Below are 18,788 nucleotides of genomic sequence, written 5' to 3'. Positions count from 1 at the left end.
ATGGTCTTTATGAGGGGAGATGGTAATTACTTAAATAATTGTTAAATAATCAAATAGACTATAACGTTACAGCGGAGGTAAGGAGAAATATGGTGCTATGAGCACATGTGACCTTATCGACCAGGTCAAAGGCCTCCGTGGTAAAGTGATGAGGATGAACAGGCATTAGCTAGGGGAACAAGAGGAAGGAAGGGTATTCCTAACACAAGGAACAAGATTTGTGAAGCCCTGTTCAGCGAGGGAGCCCCGTAGCGATGATGAACTGAAAAGAAGTCGAGTGACTGGAGCGGGCAGAGGTGAGGCTGCGGAGCAGGGCCGAGTCAGATCACGCCCGGCTTTGCAAGCTTTGGTAAGGAGGGTTTGTCTTTGTAGTAAAGGCCGTTGAGAGTCGTTGAAGCATTATAAGCAGGGCCAGCAGGATAAAATACCTGGAAAGGATCATTGTTTTCTGCAGAATGAATTGGGAGAGGGAGGCTGAAAGGATGCCGGTAAAGCATTTGGGGGCGGTTGTAGTAATCCAGGCAACTGGTGCCCTGGTTTGGATTAGGGTGGCTGTGGGGGCTGCGGAGTAGTGGGTTGTTTTGAGAGATATTTGGGAGGTGAAGCAGATAGGACCTGCTGATGGATTAGACAGGAGACGTGAGAGAGAAGGACATGTCAAAGAAAACTCCCAGGCGTTGGGTTGGTTAACCGGATAGCAGTGGAGAAAGTCACTGAAGACGAGGCCACGGAAGAAGACCAGACTGGTTCAGAGGTTGGTGTTGGACAGGCAGAGTCTGAGGAGGCTCTGAACTGTGTAAGTGGAGAGGTCACATGAAGTCAAATGGGCAGTAAGAGTCACTGTTCGGAGCTCAGAGCGGAGGTCGAGGCTAGACACAAACACTTGTAAAACATTTTGTGGAAGTCATAATTGAAGCCATGGACTTTGATGCAATTGCTTTGGGAGAGAACATAGGGTATGAAGAAGAGAAGCCCAGGATCAAGGTTTGAGGAGTCAAGATGTAATGGAGAAGGAGAGGGTAAAATTATAAAAAAGCACTAAAAGTCAGAATAACGAGAGGACAAGTAGTGTGTTGAGATGTCACAGGAGCTAAGGGAAGCCAGAGTTTCAGGAAAGAGGGAGTGCCAAAATGATGGCTAGACAATATCTTTTGGCTTTTTGCTCTGGAGGGGAGGAGGGCTTTAGGTCATAGCTGGAGGGAGAGAAGATGTTAACAACTGTGCCTAAAAGACTGTTCCCTTTTCTCTTATCCTGGGCAATCCTCACTCATCCTTCAGGTTTGGCCGAAAGTCCTCTTCTTCCAGGAAGTCCTCTATGATGACTTTCCCTACTTGATCTTTCTATGAAACCTGTTGAATGCTTTTAAAATGTGCTTCTAGAATATCGAACTTGCCCATATTAGCATATATCATTATACTTGGTATTATTTCCTTGTTTATTGCCTATTTTTTTCCTGCCGGACTATCAGATCTGAGAGAATAAGAACCACGTTCATCTTGCATCTCCATTGCCTAGCAAAGTGCCATACATATTTATTAACTGAATACATTAAATACTGTTGATTTTTAAATTAGATAAAAAGATGGGCTGATGAGTTTTATGGAGATATTTCTCAGATTACAAAAACAAATTTTAAATAGATGATTTGTGATTACTTAGATGATTGTTACTGTGAGCCAGTTTGGGGTCCTGGAGAACTGCTCATTTCAAGCTAATTGAAGAGTGCTTCTTTTAATAGAGGATAGGAAGCTTCTACATCATGGGAATGTTGTGGACATAACACATCTGAATTTTAGCAGTCCCTCATGGTATTAGGTAGATTCTGAGCTGGCTGAGCATGCTGGTCCAGGGTTCAATGGCAATTTGGGGAAAAAGTGTTCCAGTCTGCTCTTGGTCTTGTTATGATTTGAACTAAGATAAATGGTCCACCATCTCTGATCTGAAAGCCTTGGATTCAGCTTTGTTTCAGAATTTACAGTTTTTGGATTTTATAATGGTAACATAGCAAACACTGTAATATTTCTGCTCCCCTCACTATCACATCAAGCTGAATTTCTTAAGAATGGTGATAATAACAGTTACATTTGTATCTCACTTGCGAGTTTCACAAATGCTACATTCGATTCTCACATCCACTCTGTGAGGTAGGGACTATCCCCATTTTATAGCCTGGGAAAACTAAGGTTCTGAGCCTTATCTTGAGAGCAAGTTTTTAGATCCAGGTTAAATGTTCTTTATCTAACTTTTTCTAATCTTCTCGGTTCTAAGGGGAGATGTCTCAGTTTATGTAACCTCTTTGTGATTATATATCTGTCTATAAAAATTGGCACATGACCTTAGGCAAGTCATTTAATGGCAAAAACTATGTTTTATTCATCTTTGCATCCCCACAGGTTCTAAAACATAGTAGATACTCAATATTTGCTGAACTGATAACCTATTTATGTCAAGATTTCATCAACAAAATGAGAGAGTTGGACTAGGATCCCAAAGAACTTTTGCTTGTGATAGTAACCACATTAGAAATTAAATCTGAGAAATTGAAAAGAATTTTTAGTTCGTTAAAAAAAACCCAATAATATATTCATCACGTGCTAATATATATAACATATACTTTATGAAGTATAAATATATTTTTCAAAATAAAAATAAAAGTGAGAAGAGTGGCATCATTTTACATTTTTGCAAATCTCTTTCACATCTGGATTAATAGAATGGATGTTTGTATTTGCTTCTCCATTCAGTCTGTTGCTATATGTTGTTTTTGTTGAAATATAGGAAGAAAAGTAGGACTCACACAGATATGTAGTTAGAAAAGAGGGACATTTTAATGGCATTTTCAGCTAATTGTGGATATTATTTTTGGATACTATAGCAAAACTTGAAAAATGGTAGTTTCTTTATAGTTAGTTGTTATGTGGAATCTGAAATTACATTAGTGAAATATTATTATTCACTTACATTAAAATCCATTAGTCTGTCTTTCACTTTGAATGAATCTTTTTCCCATGCATAATTTTGTAATATTATGCACTGTTCATTTGGTTTACTGAATTATGCAGATCTTCCAAATATTGACACAGTTCATCATACAAAAAGAAAAAAAATCACATTCATTAATATCATCACCAATTTTATCAGAAGTCTTTAAGTATTGGGAAGCTGTTGAGCTCATGTTGGTGTACACAAATTCTCCAAAATTCTAATTTTCACTTGAGAGCTCAAATTTTATCAGCAATTTTATCAGCAAATTTTATCGGCAATAAATACTGTCACTTGTTTTACTGGAAGTGACAGGCTCGCTTTATTCATTTTCAATAAAATGTCTGCCAGTACCCAAGTTTGAGTAACCATGGTATGATTGTCAGCCATTTTTTCAGGTAAAAACATTGTTCCATGAAAAAAGTGGCTGATGCAATTCAAACAATTGCACATGTGCTTTCCTTTGAGATCACCATCAAACTTGGGCGTATAGCAGAAGTGCTTCATATATCCTTCCCATTTTGTCACATAGAATATTAAAAAGATGTGTTCTCAAGAGTTGGTATTTAATAAAAATAATAATTTTTACTGATTCCTCAAAGATTCTTCAGTGAACCTACTCTATTCCCTCCACATCCATCCTTCCCTCCTTTTTTTTCACTCTGAGTGCATTTCTTGATTTATGCTAAGATGCCAGCTGTTTTACCACCAGTGAATTTGCACCACCACTGCAAATGTCAACATAATGAACAAGTCAGATAACATTTTAGAATTATTTTGAAAATGTTCTTGACCTCTTCAGTCCCCCTGAAAGGGGGGTGTCAGGGACCCCTAGGTCCCTGGGGTGTCTGTAGACCACACTTCGAGAATAGCTAGACTAATAGTTGAACAGTCCATATGGATAGCACAGTGTTACCCACCTCCTAGTGATGTATCATGGGAGGGGAAATGGTAAACGGTCAAACTCTGTCAGATACAACATTGTTATGCAGCATTGATGGTGTAGCTAGAAGAATATACCAACCAAATGAACAACCAAGACCAATTCCTTGATAACTATATCTCTTCCATCTGTTTTCTCAAATCTCACCAGTATTTGCACATCAACCCAAAGTTGAGTTGTGGCAGAGATTGCTAGATCTTCCCCAGATCCATTGCCTCTTTTTCCTAGACACCTTCTCTTGCATTGGGTATGACCATTGGACTGTTTCAGCAATAATATTAGTGGAAAGGCTGTGTGTTACTTCCAGGCCTGGTCCATTAAAATTCTCCATGCATGTTACTCCATGCTCTTTTCCTCCCACTGGCTGAGTGTGGATCAGGATAAGGGCCAATGAGATGGTGGAGGGAAACTTGGAATGACCAGGTGGAGGAGAGCTGACTGCCTTCTGAAATTGCCTGAACACCCGTCAAGGACTGTTGAGTGAGCAAGAAATAAATATCTACTGTTTTGAACATCACATGTGTAGGTCTATTTGTTACAGCTATTAGCCTACCTTTAACACTTTCCTGAATAATAACCTTTTAATTAGAATTCACGGTGATTCATATTCCTCAATGCCATGTAAATTGAAACTGTACTAAAGGGTAACGTCATTAATGACTTCTTTTCACAGAGATAGTCTGGAAAAGGACATACTTTTCTAAATTTTTGGCAGACTCTGCTTTTATTCTCTCAGGAAAGGGTCTATTTCCAAATTAATGGGTAGGCAAGGTGTAATGAGGAACAAATATTTGTTTCTTAATTATTTGGGGGAATATAGTGCTGCATTATTAGTTTACATATGTTCCAACCCTAAAATGCCTAGCCTTAGATACCCATGGGTGTAGACAGGGACATGAGCAGGAAATTGGAAATGTTTTCCATGAAAGATACAGTGAGAAAAGTAATTGAAGATAAAGTATTATAAATAGGATGACTCAGGAGCTTGAAAACTGCTTTCAAAAAATGGATATAGTTTTTCAAGGAGAAGTAATTGAGTAGATTCCAAATTTAAAACCCTTGGGGAATTGGTTCTTCCTCTAATTACTGATCCTTTCTCCTTGGTTTATGAATATGAGGCTAATCCCCCTAGTGTCTGTTCAATAGAGATGCAATTGCAAAAATAACGGATGTGAGCCAGGACGTTATTAAACTTTTTCCACTTTGCTCTTATTTGTATTCAATGCAAGTCAGCATTTTAAGAAAATAACTGGGCTATTTTCATAAACATTGCTGTATATCATGGCATATGCTACATGATCTGTCACATTCAATGATGTTGCTCCCATCAATTCCACAATGATCATTTTTCTGTAGTGATCAATTTTCTGATTATTTCATCATTTTTTAAAACAACATCTAAATTGAGTTAGGTTGATTAAAAAAAAATTCTGTCAACAACAGACTGCATATATGATGATGGTCCCATAAGATTAGTACCTTATAGCCTAGGTGTGTAGTAGGCTATACCATCTAGGTTTGTGTAAGTACACTCTATGATATTTGCACAATGACGAAATTGCCTAACAACACACTTCTCAGAATGTATCCCCGTCGTTAAGTGACAAATGACTGTATAAGCGACTCTTGTTTTTAAGCAGCTCACAGTCCAGTAGGGAGCTAACATATTGTAATAGTCAACTAGACTAGGTTATGGAGCAGTAACAAACAATCCTCCAAATCTCAGTGGTTTAACACAACCAACATTTATTTTGTGTTCATACTTCACATCCAAGTCAAGTCAGCAGGGGACTCTGTTGGAGGAAGTCATCAAGAGGACGTGACCCCAAGTTGACCCTTGAGCTGGATCCGTGCAATTGGATGCTTCTCACCCCCTCCTCTGTCCTTGGAATGTATGTTCTGCCTGCTATTCCTATACTAGCAGCCATTTCAAGGACACAGCCTTGAGAGAGTAAGGTGTTATTGAGACCCCCTGGACAGTGTATGTGACTGAACCCAGTTAAGGCCTCTATATAAGCTCTTAAGATTCTGATGGGCGAGTGTGGAAATCTACTTGTCTTGTGGCCACCCAAGACAAGCTCATGTGTAAGTTCCTTTGCTTATTAAATCTGCCACCTACCAATCTAGGGTGGTCTGTCTCTTTCTTAGGTCTCTCCTTGCCCTTCATGTAGGGAGCCAGTTTCTGATTTCACCAGGGCAACTCCTGAGGTTGTGAACCAACAGGCTCCCAGACCCTCAGAGGCTTCATCTCATCATGTGACCTCCACAGAATCTCTGTGACTGGGGAAAAAGGATCATGGTCAATTGCACACTGATTTTTAAAGCTTTTGCCCAGAGGTGACACCTGCCATTTTACTCATATTTTATTGGCTGAAGCAAGTCAAAAGACTATTCCTAAAGGAAAATGGCAAGTCCAATTCTAAAATGTGCCCCAGAAGGAAGGAGAAGTGGAATGTTTGTGGACAGCCATATGACAACCGCATATATAAATAGTTACAACGCAGAAAAAGGGACTAGACAGTCACAGCACCGGGAGATCTAATACAACAGTAAATGTCATGATGAAGGTTTGCACGGGATACTGATCAACACTGAGGTGGATTGAACCCCAAATTAGGGGAATGGGGCTGAGTGAACATCCGCTTAAAAATCTCTTCCCTAAACAAGCTTCCCGGGGCTCCTGGACTCGCTCAGGTCTTTCCTGTACTGTCCTCTCGTTGCATCCTACTTTCCTCCTTCACAGTGCTTTTTGGTTTAGTGCCCATCTCCCCTGATAGATTACCAACTCCATGAGGGTACTGTGTCTGTTCTTCACGGCCATGTCCAAGAAACATTTGTTGGGTGAAGCATGGCCTGGTACATAGAAGGCACACAAGGACTGTTTGTTAAATGAAAGCATCAGAGAAGCTGAATTTTAGTTGGCAAATCAGAGTTGGCCCAAAGGAGCAGGGAGGGAGAGCATTACAGACTAAGGGCCATCTTGCATGGAAGCACAAACCGGGACAAGGCCTTTTTGATAAAGGAAAGTGCAAAGTTTGTGGTTAGCTTGCTCCCTAGGAGAGGCATTCTTATTCATGCATAGCTTAATTGCCATTTTAAGAGAAAGCCAGCCAGCCTTCCGCATCTAAAGCACTCTGGGCGCCTCACCCCCTTTTTTCTCTTGTCTTGCTGCTTTGATGAGCTGAGACCACCAGCTGGGCAAGGTTTCTATACTGTGGATAAATGTCCACAAGGGGCGACAACCAGGCCGCCAACCTCATTTTCACTTGCGAGTCAAGCCCAAACTTTAACCTTTCTCCAGAGGAGTGGATAATGCATTAACACCTCAAACCACTCTATCTGCGCCTGGGGCATGGTGGTATCTGTTGCCTCCTAGGTCTGAGTGTGTCTCCCATTTGCTTCTGATAATCACCGCCTGGGAAATTATTTCAAAGAGGGGGGGTGGCTTTGGAGAGAGTGATGAGGAAGTGTCTCTCGTAGAAATGGAACTAGTTTTTCCAGGTGCATCTTCTTAAGGTACGTCTTCCTTTACCGTCAAAAGGAAATTTGATTAGGATTCCAGAGGTGTGGGAGGTCTCCCCTTGCTTCCAAACACATCCCCAGCAACCCACCAAATTATTACACTGTTGCTGATGAGAAAACTCCTGGGCAGCTTTGCTGGGGTTTATTAGCAGCATTTTTCTAGGGTGGGAGCTACTGATTGTTGGTCAAATGTCTTAAATGGAGGCTAAGCGTTTGTGGGAAGAAACCTGACTGTTTGATCAGAGGATGTTCACTTACATCAGAACTGATCAAACTGAAGCAGATGGCAGGCCTTGTCTCTGCCCCTTGAGCACCTGTCCTGGCTAACTCACAAAGACAGCTGATGTCTCCGGCTCACAGGTGTGGTCTGGAGATGCTACTGAGTATTTCATCTGACATGAGGATGAAGTGATTTTTTTTTTTTATAACTTATGGTGATTAAATTAAATGGCTTCCTGCATGTATATTTTATTCATTGCTGCACACTTACTTTCTCAAAATGAAAAGTAATAACAACTCTGGACCCTTTCAGTCTGCCCACCTGGTGTACAAACAGCTTATACCTGCTCTGGTTGCTCCTAGTCACATGTGGCTATTTAAATTTATATTAATTAAAATTAAATAATTTAAGAAGTTCACTTCCTCAGTTGTACTAATCACATTCAAATGTTTGATGGTCATGTGTGGCTAGTGTCTGCCATACTGGACAGTTTCATCATTCCAGAATGTTCTATTGAGCAGCAATGGCTTAGACTATTGTTCTCCAAAGTGAGATGAGAGTAACCCAAGGGGTTTGTAAGACAACCCACTGTGGTAGGAGAAGAAACTATCAGAACTTCTATTTATTCCATCTCAATTCCATCCATTGAGATAGAGCCTCACATGCAGGGCATATGTTAGGGAGTGCTTTCAGGGTTAATTTCTGGAAGGGAAATGAAGGCTGAGGGATTGGGGAGGGCCACGGGGAGACACTGGCTGTGGTGCAGTCACAGCAAACACCTCAGCTGACCACAGGGAGCTCTGAAGTTGGGAAAGACTTTCAGAGTTATCCTGAGTTGCTGAGAGGGCACCAGCCCTTTGCACTCTTGCAAGTGACTAGTCATGGATACAGGCTGCCCCTGGAAGGGATGTGACCTTGGGTGAGGAGGCTCTGTCCAGCAGCTGGGGAAGTCTTTCAGTCCTGATGGGGGATTAGGACTGGTGCATTAATGTCATTTAATTTTCTTAAGTACCCGCTGAGCTTTATGGGATAGGAAATATGGATCCACCAATGACAAGGAGATAGTGGTGGGACTTTTAGCAGAGAGGGCCTGCAATTTTTTTTTCACCTTTGGAAACATATTTTGATCTTGGCTATCAAAGATTTTGCTATAGAAAAACTCATGAGCCAGTGGCCACAAACAAGAGCCTGCTGGAGGCTGGTAGGCAATGTGAATGGGTGAGCTAGTCCAGTGTGAGGCAATGAGGAGAGGTGGGGACTGTGGTGACATGGAGAGTCCATGTTCTCTCTGCAAAAGGTAGCTGCTGTGGCCAGGAAGAACAATAAGACTACTGTTATCAGATCTCTCAATTTTCGAGAGATGCTGGTTATGTCGTTAAATGTAAGATGTAGTGAAATCTGATATTTACATGTTGGCACTCAATTCAAAACTAACGTGGGTCAAAAGAAACACATCTGGGCTACAAGGCAATTTCTGAGACTTGCGATGGCTGGGACCACTGCCCAACGTTAAGAAGGCAGAAGCTCAGGTTTGAGATGTTGGGGAGCCATTTACATCCTCCTGTTTCTCAGACGATGCTGACACTGGGACATCTGTTCAGAGACTGGCCTAGACTTGTTAAATACTAGAGAGCTGGCTAGCAGGGCAACTATGAGCAGGGGAGGCCTGAACCTTTCACTTCCAAAGTCAGTAGAAGTTTGCACAAAAGCTGTCAGAGCCCATATTACCATGGCTATATCCTGGCTACTGCTTCAGCTAGTTTCAGAAAACTAGGCTGGCTTCAGCCTTCAAATGTGGCCCTTGATGTGCCTCTGTAGACTCCTGAATATCACTTCAGACTTGCAAAGTAATTACAGAAATGGCACTGTTGTTACCACCTGCTGGCACAATACATTTAGTCATTAGCAATTGATGAGATGTTTGATCTTTGTCTTGGGAGAGGAAGAAAGCAAGAAGAGGGAAATAGCAAGGTGAGCACACCCACATGTGGGTTCCAATTTATGATGGTGCCTTTCCACCATCACCACCCTGGCCAGAAAGTTTTTATTCTTCTTGGATTCTCCCCATAGAAGAGGACACATAAGAGTTGAACAGTTAATTCTCCCCGAAGCAAAAGCCCCCAGCCCTGGAGGTGTTCCCTAAAACAACACAGGTTGTAACGATTGGGTAGTTATTATTGGGTGGTTATTATTTTGTTCTTTTGAGCAATGGGTGATGGATGGGGACAAGATTCTGAAATAACAGTCTGGAATTTGTTCTCTTGTGACAAGAGCTGGGAGAATTCTGGAATCCTTTCCATTATCATTACAGGGTGCCAAAAAGAGGGCTTTTGTGGCAACCATTTTGTTGATTGTTTACTACTTAATTCATGAACCTCATGGTAGTTTTCTCTGTACGATATTTGTAGTTTCTTATATGTTTAATATTTAGAGTCACTTCTTTAGTTTTAATTTAATTCTTCTTAACAAATCCTCTAATCTCTCTTTAGGAAGCTCAAATTAAAAGAATCCCACTGGTGTAGTCAATGATAGTTATCTTGGATAGATGGGCAGATGGACCCAGATGACAAGTGGAGATGCCCCACAGCCCAATGAACAAAACCCCTCCACAGAACCCTGCCTGAGCCAGGCCTCTTCCTCTTTGCCTGTGTCCCCTGTTACGATGTTCACTGTATTTAGTAAATTATGCAGATTTGGCCACTGCCCTGATATTTCTGACAAGAAGAGACAGACTCATACACATCTATTCAAATAAGTCAGTAAGTATGGCCCTTCCACTTTGTACGGGATGAGGAGTGGGGAGCCTGGGGCTAGCATGTTCAGAGTTTGTCAAGAATTACCTTTCTCAATAGGCTTTAAACAAATTGGTTTATTGGGAGAGAGGAGATAGAATTTCAGAAGCTCTTTAAGAAAATGAGAAATGGAAACGAAAGGATGTTCTTTCCTAGTTTATGAAATTTATCTATCCGTCCATCCATCTATCCAGCCATCCATCCAACCAATATTTACTAGTTTCTGCAATATTTACTGATAAATCATGAATTTATCAAGATGACACTAGCATAATGCTGAATTGTAATCCATTCACAACTAATCCCCACTTTCTTTCTATCAGCCTCCTGTTTGAACCTCCCCCTACAACCTGTCTCTGTTCTGTGTCGAGGCCAATCCATGTATCCACTGCCTTGCTCATTCTGTGAGTTCCCCTCCAGTGTCACATGGGTCGCCTAAAGAGGGCTCTGATATTAGCTTGCTGTGCCTTGTCAGTTCAAATCAAGTCACGGCAGCTCAAGCCCACCCTGTGGGCAAGTGCTTGACAGCTCCCCTTGTCAGCCCACCGCTGAAAGGCAGGCAGCAGCAGCGAGTGGGAACCAATTAGCAGTGACGACAACCAGGTTGAGATTTTTTGTTTAATGCTTAGTTAATTTCACAGTAATTGAATTTAGACTCGGCTTACAGAGACTGGGGTGAAAGGTTCTATGTGGAGCCCTGGCGTACTCGAGCAGGAAAATGAGAAAAGCTATTGTTCTGAGGCCTGCCAGGCCTCCTCTCATGAACTCTACAAACACTCAGAGGCCTCGAATTTCCCACAGAAGGATTTTTAGGTGCAGGGAAGGCAGCTAGAGTGTTGCAACTCCTTCCAGTGACGAGGGGTGGGTGTCTGCATATCTGTGCAAGGAGGAAGCTGCACATCTGTGCAAGGAGGAAGCAGCAAATTTGAGTGATTTCTAGGTGCTGGTCACAGGGATGGGCTCCTCACACACATTCTCTCACTTCTTCCCACACCAACCTTGTGAGGTAGGTAGTGGTGTTCTGATTGTCGAGGTGAGGAGGATGAGGTTCAGAGACTCTGAGTAACTTACCACGAGGGAGAAGTAGGTCCAGGATTTGAACTTGGGTGCTTTTGATCCCTAAACCAAAACTCTTTCAATAGTTGCTTTGGAAGAGGAAGGAGAAGCTAGAGAAGTTCAATTTTTCCATCTCTTATGTGGAAAGCGGAGCTGAGTTTTAACTTCAATTGGGACTGCTCCCAAGTGTGAGGAAGGATCTTGATAATACTTCTCCTGGCCACCTCCTATCTCCCTGGTGCAAGATGGTGCTCATTCAAGGAAGCCAGCGTGCTGATATTCCTTGTCTGGAGATTCTATATTCTGATTGTCAATATATATATTAATCAGGAATATTTAGTTGCTGCCAACAGAACCCCCCAACCCCCAAATATAGCTTGGGTTTAAAACAAACGATACCACTCACATGGCTGGGAAAAATACCAAGGTAGCACCCAAGTATTAGCTGAAAGAAATTTGGCCATGGGGCCTGGAGCCATAGACCCAAAGCCTGGCTGTACAACTGTCTCTCATCTCTGCTAGGATCTGATTTTTTTGTATTGTTATGGGCTGAATGTGCATGTCCCCTTGAAATTGATATACTGGAGCCCTAAATCTCAGTGGGGGTGTATTTGGGGATGGGGCCTCTAAGGAAGTAAAGTTAAATGAGGTTATAAGGATGGGGATCTCCTCTGATAGGATCAGTGTCCCCATAAGAAGAGATACCAGAGTGCATGTGTGTGCTCTCGCTCATTCTCTCTCTGCACACACACAAAGAACTGGTCAACTAAGCATACATTGAGACGGTGGCCACCTACAGGCCAAGAGAAAAAGTCTCTATCTTGATCTTGGACTTCCCAGCCTCCAGAACCGTGAGAAATAAATGTCTGTTGTTTGAGTCATATGGTCTGTGGTATTTTGTGATAGCAGCCTGAGCAGACTAATACATGTGTTTTGGCTCATTTTCCCCATCAGTAGACAACCTTCCCTCAAGTGGCCAGGAAAGATGGCAACCAGAGCTCCAGGCTGCAATGGTCCCATTTAACAACTTAAATGGAAAGAGATTGTCATCTTGAGATTGTCTATACAGTCAGAATCACACTGGTATCACATGCCTATATCCTGGACCAATCACTGACTGGGGAGGGGAGGTAGTGGAGGATAAATTATGATTGGCCAGGCCTGTTACCAGAAAAAGGGAGATGAGAAAACTTCTAGGGTTGACTAAGAGATAAAAATGGTAAAGAGAGCGCACTGCACCCAAAGAGAAACACTATTTTGTGCCATTACGGAGGAGTAAGTGCTGACTTTGGAAATTGCTCAGAATGATTCCAGGACTGGCTATAGTGACTGATAATTATATTGACTACCTTTCAAGTTGATTACCTGAAGGAAGCCACAAGATGAATTCTTTTTGTTGTTGGTGTTCCACCACCTCTTCAGAAGCTACCAGTATCACATTTTCTGTTGTGTTTGAATGGATCTCGGTGGGGTTACATATAAGAACAGAGTTGTATTAAGAACAACGTTGTGATTTTCTAACAGATGCTAAACGAGGAAGAGTTGTGTCAGCAACTCCACCATGGACACAGTGAGGGGCAAGTTTGTTGAGCTTGCCCAAGAAAATTCCCCCCTTCCTCCCCAGTGTACAGTGCACATCCTAGGATATGAGATATGCTAAGAATTCCTTCTCAGAATGGTCCTACCCCAAGGGAGGGTAAGCAGGCCCTCTTTGATAGAATGAAAAGAGAAAAATCTGAAAGCCTTTTACATCCCAACAGAGTAAAGTCCAAATGGAATGATTCCCAAATTCCAAAATTTTCCCTGCTACGTTGAAATCGGATTATAAACATCTAAATGATGAATTCAATTGACAAATACTATATAATGAATCCTCCTATTTGCATCATCGCCATTCATGTTTTAAAAAGATGTTAGCTAATATTTTCATAATAATTGCTGAATGGAGAAACTGATTACGCAGAGCTCTGTTGATCTGCCTAAGAACCCATAACTTGATGATACTAGTAGCACTGCTGGAAAGCATCTTGAACAATCTTGCCAGTGACTCTTAACAGTAGCTAGATCTTCCAAATTCTCATTTTTTTTTTAACTTAAAGTGGGAGCAGGTTATGGTTGGAAAACAGTATCTAGAATCAGAGTTGGTTTTGAGTTTTAGCTTTCTAGCATATTAGTTGTGTAATTTAGAGAAAGTCATCATGTCTCTGAATCTCAGCTTTCTCATCTGTAAACTGGGAACAATAAGTTCTTCTCTGTTTATTGACTAGCGTAATTTTGAGCAGGGACTCATAGTCGGTTCTTCTGACTACGAAAATGAATGAAAAGCTTTTCTAAACTGTTCTACTCCTTTTCCTTTCCCCCTCCCTGTCCTCTTTTTTTCCTTCATTATTAGGTCAAGGAAGAAAATTTGGACCAAGGGTCTTTCTAGGACAACTTGGCCTTGATTATGGGTACACGATTTGCAGCGTGCGATGACAAAGCAATGATATTGTCACAGTTTTTGAGCACGTGGCTTCCACCTGTATATAGGATAAAGGCAGACTGTGTTATTTGTTCTTCAGAGGTTAATATTAGTTTTTTTTTTTTTTAAATTTTTTGTTTATTGCAGTAACATTGGTTTATAACATTGTAAAAATTTCAGGTGTACATCATTGTACTTCTATTTCTGCATGGACTACATCATGTTCACCACCAAAATACTAATTACAACCCATCACCACACACATGTACCGAATTATCCCTTTCACCCTCCTCCCTCCCCCCTTCCCCTCTGGTAACCACCAATCCAATCTCTGTCCCTATGTGTTTGTTTATTGTTGTTATTATCTACTACTTAATGAAGGAAATCATACGGTATTTGACCTTCTCCCTCTGACTTATTTCACTTTGCATTATACCCTCAATGTCCATCCATGTTGTCACAAATGCCTGGATTTCATCGTTTCTTATGGCTGAGTAGTATTCCATTGTGTATATGTACCACATCTTCTTTATCCATTCGTCCCTTGATGGGCACTTAGGTTGCTTCCAAGTCTTGGCTATTGTGAATAATGCTGCAATGAACACATGGGTGCATGTACCTTTGCAAATTGGTGTTTTCAAGTTCTTTGGATAAATACCCAACAGTGGAATAGCTGGATCATATGGTAGTTCTAGCCTTGATTTTTTGAGGAATCTCCATACTGTTTTCCATAGTGGCTGCACCAGTTTGCACTCCCAGCAGCAGCGTATGAGAGTTCCCTTTTCTCCCCATCCTCTCCAACACATATTGTTTCCTGTCTTGTTAATTATAGCCATTCTGACAGGCGTGAGGTGATATCTTATTGTAGTTTTGATTTGCATTTCCCTGATAGTTAGTGATTTTGAACATCTTTTCATGTGTCTGTTGGCCATCTGTATATCTTCTTTGGAGAAATGTCTGTTCAGGTCTTTTGCCCATTTTTTAATTGGGTTGTTAGTTTTTTTGTTGTTGAGATACATGAGTTCTTTCTATATTTTGGAGATTAAGCCCTTATCAGATGTATGGTTTGCAAATATCTTCTCCCAATTGTTAGGTTGTCTTTTCGTTTTGTTGATGGTTTTCTTTGCTGTGCAGAAGCTTTTTAGTTTGATGTAGTCCCATTTGTTTATTTTTTCTATTGTTTCTCTTGCCCGGTCAGATGTGGTGTTTGAAAAGATGTTGCTAAGACTGATGTGGAAGAGCGTACTGCCTATGTTTTCTTCTAGAAGTTTCATAGTTTCAGGTCTTACATTCAAGTCTTTAATCCATTTGGAGTTAATTTTTGTGCATGGTGTAAGGTAAGGGTCTACTTTCATTTTTTTGCATGTGGCTATCCAGTTTTCCCAACACCATTTGTTGAAGAGACTTTCTTTTCCCCATTGTATGTTCTTGGCTCCTTTGTCGAAGATTAGCTGTCCATAGATGTGTGGGTTTATTTCTGGGCTTTCGATTCTATTCCATTGATCTGTGTGTCTGTTTTTGTGCCAGTACCATGCTGTTTTGGTTACTATAGCTTTGTAGTATATTTTGAAATCAGGGAGTGTGATACCTCCAGCTTTGTTCTTTTTTCTTAGGATTCCTTTAGCTATTCGGGGTCTTTTGTTGTTCCATATAAATTTTAGGATTCTTTGTTCTATTTCTGTGAAAAATGTTATTGGAACTTTGATAGGGATTGCATTGAATCTATAGATGGCTTTAGGAAGTATGGACATCTTAACTATGTTAATTCTTCCAATCCAAGAGCACGGAATATCTTTCCATTTCTTTGCGCCTTCTTCAATTTCTTTCAGAAATGTTTTATAGTTTTCGGTGTACAGATCTTTCACCTCTTTGGTTAAGTTTATTCCTAGGTATTTTATTCTTTTTGTTGCAATTGTAAATGGGATGGTATTCTTAATTTCTCTTTCTGCTACTTCGTTGTTAGTGTACAGAAATGCAACTGATTTTTGTATGTTGATTTTGTATCCTGCAACTTTACCATATTCGTTTATTACTTCTAAAAGTTTTCTGGTGGATTCTTTAGGGTTTTCTATATATAAAATCATGTCATCTGCAAATAGTGACAGTTTCACTTCTTCCTTTCCAATTTGGATCCCTTTTATTTCTTTCTCTTGCCTGATTGCTCTGGCTAGGACTTCCAATACTATGTTAAATAGGAGTGGTGACAGTGGGCATCCTTGTCTGGTTCCTGTTCTTAGAGGGATAGCTTTCAGTTTTTCACCATTGAGGATGATATTAGCTGTGGGTTTCTCATATATGGTCCTTATTATGTTGAGGTACTTTCCTTCTATACCCATTTTATTCAGAGTTTTTATCATAAATGGATGCTGTATCTTGTCAAATGCTTTCTCTGCATCTATTGAGATGATCATGTGATTTTTGTTCTTCATTTTATTAATGTGGTGTATTACGTTGATTGATTTGCGAATGTTAAACCATCCCTGCATACCTGGAATAAATCCCACTTGATCATGGTGTATAATCTTTTTAACGTATTGTTGTATGCGATTTGCTAGTATTTTGTTGAGGATTTTTGCATCGATGTTCATCAGTGATATTGGCCTGTAATTTTCTTTTTTTTTGTTGTCCTTGTCTGGTTTTGGTATCAGGGTAATGTCAGCTTCGTAGAATGAGTTAGGGAGCTTCCCCCCCTCCTCAATTTTTTGGAAGAGTTTGAGAAGGATAGGTATTAAGTCTTCTTTGAATGTTTGGTAGAATTCACCAGGGAAGCCGTCTGGTCCTGGACTTTTATTTTTGGGGAGGTTTTTGATTACTGTTTCGATCTCCTTACTGGTGATTGGTCTATTCAAATTCTCTACTTCTTCTTGATCCAGTTTTGGAAGGTTGTATGAGTCTAAGAATTTATCCATTTCTTCCAGATTGTCGAATTGGTTGGCATATAGCTTTTCATAGTATTCTCTTATAATCTTTTGTATTTCTGAGGTGTCTGTTGTAACCTCTCCTCTTTCATTTCTGATTTTACTTATTTGTACCTTCTCTCTTTTTTTCTTGGTGAGTCTAGCTAAAGGTTTGTCAATTTTGTTGATCTTTTCAAAGAACCAGCTCTTGGTTTTATTAATTTTTTCTATTGTTTTTTTGGTCTCTATTTCATTTATTTCTGCTCTGATTTTTATTATTTCCCTTCTTCTACTGATTTTGGGCTTTGTTTGTTCTTCTTTTTCCAGTTCCTTTAGGTGCATTGTTAGATTGTTTATTTGAGATTTTTCTTGTTTGTTGAGATAGGCCTGTATCGCTATAAACTTCCCTCTTAGAACTGCTTTTGCTGTATCCCATAAATTCTGGCATGTCGTATTTTCATTTTCATTTGTCTCCAGGTATTTTTTGATTTCTTCTTTGATTTCTTCGTTAACCCAGTCGTTGTTCAGTAGCATTTTGTTTAATCTCCATGTATTTGTGGCTTTTCTGATTTTCTTCCTATAGTTGATTTTTAGTTTCATACCGTTGTGGTCAGAAAAGATGCTTGGTATTATTTCAATCTTCTTAAATTTATGGAGACTTGTTTTGTGGCCTAATATATGATCAATCCTGGAGAATGTTTCATGTGCATTTCAAAAGAACGTGTATTCTTCGGTTTTTGGATGGAATGCTCTGTATATATCTAATAGGTCCATCTGTTCTAGTGTGTCATTTAAGGCCAATGCTTCCTTATTGATCTTCTGTTTGGATGATCTATCCATTGGTGTAAGTGGAGTTATTGTGTTACTGTCTATTATTATTATTAGTTATTGTGTTACTGTCTATTTCTGTTTTTATGTCTGTTAATAATTGCTTTATATATTTAGGTGCACCTACCTTGGGTGTGTAGATATTTACAAGTGTTATATCCTCTTGTTGGATTGTTCCCTTGATCATTATGTAATGCCCTTCTTTGTCTCATTTTAGGGTTTTTGTTTTAAAGTCCATTTTGTCTGATATGAGTACTGCTACCCCAGCTTTCTTTTCATTGCCATTTGCGTGGAGTATCTTTTTCCATCCCTTCACTTTCAGTTTATGAGTGTCTTTAGGTCTGAAGTGTGTCTCTTGTATGCAGCATATATATGGGTCTTGTTTTTTTATCCAGTCAGCCAGCCTATGCCTTTTAATTGGAGCATTTAGTCCATTGACGTTTAAAGTAGCTATTGATAAGTATGTACTTACTGCCATTTTTAAATTTTTTTTTTTTCTCAGTGTTTTAGTAGTCCTTCTCTGTTCCTTTCTTCTTCTATACAGAATTGATGGTCACTTTAGTTTGACCTCTGTCTGAAAGCTGTACTCTTTAACTCCCCTCCTCCCTCCTTTTATGTTTTTGATATCATATCTAACCTCTTTTTTGTGCATTTGTATCCATTTCCCTCTTATCATGGAAATAGATAATTTTTCCTATTTGTGGTCTTCTCTTTTCCCCTTAAATCAGTCCCTTTAACATTTCTTGTAGCACTGGTTTCTTGGTGACAAACTCCTTTAATTTTTGCTTATCTGGGAAAATTTTGATCTCTCTTTCCATTTTGAATGATAACCTTGCTGGGTAGAGTATTCTTGGCTGTAAGTTTTTTCCTTTTAGCACTTTAAATATATTGTGCCATTCTCTTCTAGCCTGTAAGGTTTCTGCTGAGAAGTCAGCTGATAGCCTTATGGGGTTTCCTTTGTATGTAACTTGACTTTCTCTTGCAGCTTTTAGGATTCTCTCTTTATCTTTAATTCTGGACATTTTGATTATGATGTGTCTTGGTGTGGGCCTCTTTGGGTTTATCTTGTTTGGGGCTCTCTGTGAT

The sequence above is a fragment of the Diceros bicornis genome, chromosome 22, assembly GCF_020826845.1.
Source record: "Diceros bicornis minor isolate mBicDic1 chromosome 22, mDicBic1.mat.cur, whole genome shotgun sequence".
NCBI lineage: Eukaryota > Metazoa > Chordata > Mammalia > Perissodactyla > Rhinocerotidae > Diceros > Diceros bicornis.
Note: the sequence above shows the minus strand (reverse complement) of the source record.